Genomic DNA, 4,879 nt, shown 5'->3' on the forward strand with positions numbered 1-4,879 from the left:
GTCTAATTAGCATATTACACTTTTATTATTATAGATCTTGCATGCTGTTGTCAATAAGATATACTGGTATTCCAACATTTTATTTTATTCTAGGCTATAGCATGATATCAAATATACATATACATATTAAATATTACATATGTATGTGTGTTTGTGTACATATATACATAATTGGCCAACTTATTGAATTCTCTAATTAATTTTAAGAGCTTGTAAAATTCTATCTTGTAGGTTGTACAAAAGTTATGTTATATAATAAGATGGTTATAACCATCTAAAAACAGATTTTATCTTCTTCCCTTCTAATTGTTATATGTCATTGTTTTGTATTATAGCATATGTAGAACTTCTAGAATATTAAATAGTGATAAAAATAGGTGTCATTTTCTTGTACCTTATTTTAATTTGTTCTTTCTTAAGCAGAATATTGGCTGCTGCTAAAATAATTTACTTAAAAATATTTATTAAACGTCTAACTTGGAGAGTGTACAGAAAGAGGCAGAGAATAAATGAGGTAAATAAGGTAAAGTAAGTAAAGTTATTAAGCTAGTCAATGGTAAATGTTAAGAATAAACGAGGTAAATATTTATCTCCATAAACTAGATAAATAAGTAAAGTTATTAACTTAGTCAATGGTAAATGTTAAAAATAATACTCAGGCAATAGAGTAAGGTATTTAGTATTTAGGAAGGTTGATTTTAGGGAGAATAGCCAGGATAGAAATCAGTGAGAAAACAATTTTCAATTAAAGATTTTAAGGATGTGAATGAGCAAGTTCTGTTGCTATCTGGGCAACAATTATTCCTGGAAAAGAAAACAGCAAACATAATGGCCTAGACTAGAGGTAGAAGTTTGTCTGGCATAGTTGAAGAATAACATAGTCTTCAAAGATCTGAAAGCTATTGAGGCATCAGACTATGTAGCCTAAAAGGTCATAATAAGATTTTGGTTTTTATTCTGGGTGAAATTACTAAGAAAGGGTTCTTGAAAGAACCTGATTAAAAGATTTCTTTAAATTAGAAAATGATATTGAATGAGCTTTAACATGTAAGATTTTTTAAAGGGAATTTGCACAAAAGTTTTAAGCATTTTCTATATCTGCAAAATAAAAGTAAAATCAAAATGTAAGTAAACTTTAAGTGGGTTATTATAAGTGAAAAGATGTTACACCAAAACAAAGGGCATTGTATTTTAGGGAAAACAAGAGTATGCACACTTGCCTTAAAGATTATTATGAAGTTTAAATGAAATATTATGTGTAAAATATTCAACCAAATTTTGGTAAATAAATAGTGAATACACAAACACATTAACATATTCTTATTAAAATTCAATGTTATTATATTGCAAGCGCATTGCCATAAAAATGTACAAAATTTGTAAGAAACATGATTTGTATTTTAAAATTGAATTAAACTTTATTAATCAAGCCAAACACCATCTGGCTCTTCTTGTGGGTAAACCCTAGGTACTTTAAAAAATATACACATTTTATTTTAGAGCATTTTAGATTCACAGTAAAATTGATAGGAAGATACAGAGATTTCTTTTATAACACTGCTCCCACACATGTATCCCCCATTATCAACATTAACCACCAAAATGGTATATCTGTTACAATTGATGAAGCTACACCCATCATTAACACTCAAAGTCCATAGTTTACATTAGGGTTTATTCTCGCATATACATTTTATAGGTTTGGACAAATGTATGGCACATATCCATAATTATAGTATCAGACGGAATGTTTTCAATGCCTTAAAATTCCTGTATTCTCCACCTATTTATCCTTTCCCCGTCCCAACCCCTGATTTTTTTTCTGTCACCATAGTTTTCCTTTTCCACAATGGTATATAGTTGAAATTATACAGTATGTAACCTCTTCAAATTGGTTTCTTTCACTTAGTAATACAAATTTAAGGCTTCTCCATGACTTTTCATGGTTTGATAGCTCATTTCTTTTTAGCGTTGAGTATTTTATTTTCTGTATGTAATACAGTTTATTTATCCATTCACCTATGGAGGGATATCATGGTTGCTTCCAAGTTTTGGCAATGACGAATAAGCTGCTATAAGCACCTGTGTGCAGGTTTTTTGGTAGATACATGTTTTCAACACATTTGGATAAATACCAAGAAGTGCTATTGCTTAACTATATGGTAAAAATATATTTAATTTAGTAAGAAACTGCCAAACTATCTTCCAAAATGTTTGTATACCTACCAGCAATGAATAACAGTTCCTATTGCTCCACATCCTCTCGAGCATTTGGTATTGTCAGTGTTTGGTTCTTGGTGGTTCTAATAAGTGTGTGGTGATATGTCATTATTATTTTAGACTAGAGGCCCAGCGCGCACGAAATTATGCGCGGTTAGGGTCTCTAGGCCTAGCCTGGCCCTGCTGCCCGGCGACACTACGTGAAGCTTCCCACCCCAGGACGCTCTGTGAACCCTGCGACTGCTCCGCGAGGCTCCCCCCACCCCTTGACTGCTCAGCGAAGCTTGCTGCCACCCTGTGAAGCTCGCTCCTGGATGCTCCGCGGAACCCCCCCTCCCCCGACCCCGCGACTGCTTCACGAAACTCGCTGCTGCCCGGGTAACTGCTCCGCTAAACTCATGACCACCCGCAAAGCAGCCCACCACTGCTGCTCAACATTCCCCAGTCCCACCCCATGGCCAGGGCCCCATCATGGTGAGCGGCTCAGGGGGAGAGGAGGGACCAAGAGGTGCTCCATGCACTTCATGGTGACCGGTCGCCCATTCGGTCGTGACAGCACCTAGCTCTTTATATATATTAGGATTGTATTTCCCTGATGACATATGCTTATTTACTATCTGTCCATCTTCTTTAGTGAGGTGTCTCTAAAGGTCATTGACCACATTTTAATCAGTTGTTTTTTTTCTTATTGATGAGTTTTAGGAGTTCTTTGTATATTTTGGTTAACAGTTCTTTATCAGATATGTCTTTGCAAATATTTTCTACCAGTCCGTGACTTCCCTTCTCATTCTTGCCAGTGTCCTTTGCAAAGCAGAATATTTTGGTTGTAAAAAAGTTCAGCTTATTAATCTTTCTTTCATGGATCATGACTTTGGTGTGATATCTTAAAAGTCATTGCTAAACTCAAGGTTGTCTAGGTTTTCTCTTATGTTATCTTCTAGAAGATTCATAAATTTGCATTTTACATTCAGATCTATTATCCATTTTGAATTAAATTTTGTGAAGGTTGTAAGGTCTGTGTCTACATGCTTTTTTTTCTCTTTTCTGGCACCTGGATATCTAGAGTTGTCCCACACCATTTGTTGAAAAGATTATCTGTTCCTCATTGTATTGCCTTTGCTCCTTTGTCAAACATCAGATGGCTATATTTATTGGGGTCTATTTATGGGCTCTCTATTCTGCTCCATTGATCTATTTGTCTATTCTTTTGCCAATACCAGAGTGTCTTGATTACTTTAGTTTTATAGTAAGTCTTGAAGTCAGATAGTGCCAGAACTCCAACTTTGTTCTTATCTTTTAATATTGTGTTAGCTATTTTGGGTAATCCTAGGTACTTTTAAATGTTAAAGTGTGGGCAGGGAATTTAGTCTTTAGCACTAAAAACACATGCAAAATAAATCAGGAATAAACTATCTCATTGTTTTTGAAACCTGCCCTTACATTGCAATATATGGATCCAAGAGAAAGGATATAACAAGCTTTTCTATTTTGAATACATGAAATTATGCTAAATTATTTGTGTCTCTGGGAGATGGTAATAGAGGAATGATAACAATAATAAAGGTAGGTGTGTGTGTGTGTGTGTGTGAGTGTGTAAAGTCATGTGGCATTAAACTATCTCTGCATTTATTGCATTCATTGGATATCCATGCATTGCATTGGCTGTACTGTAACCAACTTCACAAAGAAACATTTAAGGGGTTAGTTGGAGTAAATGAGAACCAGTAGACTCACTTCTAGAATATCACATCAGCAGGTTTTTCTGTATAGCATTCTAGCTCATGGTACCCAAGTCAACCTGAATTAATAGTTTGAAAAGGTGGCTGATCACTTTCTGAAGGTCTGTCCTTGCCCTGGATTTTATTTTAAAGTGTTTATATTTTAGGCATTATGATTTGCATCACCTACTTCTAGAAAACAAATGAAGATAATTCTCTTTTTATTAGTCTTTGTGGGAAATAAAATACAGTAAAGGATATGGGCATTATCTGCTCTTTAATGTAGAAGGACTCATGCTAAAAGCCAGTATAAGTTGAAAGTGACAAAAGGGTTTTTATCTCTTGGTCTCTTATCTCATACCAGATAAGAACAATCTTTAGTTATTCAGGTGTCCAGCAGTTTCTTGCAGTGTACCCACAAAAGAAAGAAATTTGAGATAAAGTTCTCTTGCTATAGCCTAAAAGGATAAAGTAATAATGTTATTTTTCCAGTTACCAAAATACTAAAAGAAAACAAATGAGATTATCAGAAATAAGAGGACAATCAGTAAAATTATATTTACTAATAGGTTCAAACATTTTAAATATTAATTGTGTTCATTCTTGTTACTTCAAGGTGATCTGCCACATATATGAAAGCCAGGTTCTTGTAACCATAGAAATCATTCCATGTAACATGTTAACAGATGTTGGTGTCTTGCACAAGTCTGTTGCTCTATTTGCTCTTTGACTAGTTTGAGGTTGTTTTCCACATAAACACTTAAGGTTGTGGACTTTAAAGTACTATGTAAGGTATTTTCATTACAGTTCAGTTCTATTAACAAAAAAAAAACTTTCTGAAATATAGTTATATAACCTATGTTAATGTAAAAAACCATTGAAACCTGTAAAGAATTTTTGTGAGTTTATTTGGGCCAAACTGTCAATATATGCTGGGAAGC

The sequence above is a fragment of the Myotis brandtii genome, unplaced genomic scaffold (assembly GCF_000412655.1).
Source record: "Myotis brandtii unplaced genomic scaffold, ASM41265v1 scaffold82, whole genome shotgun sequence".
NCBI lineage: Eukaryota > Metazoa > Chordata > Mammalia > Chiroptera > Vespertilionidae > Myotis > Myotis brandtii.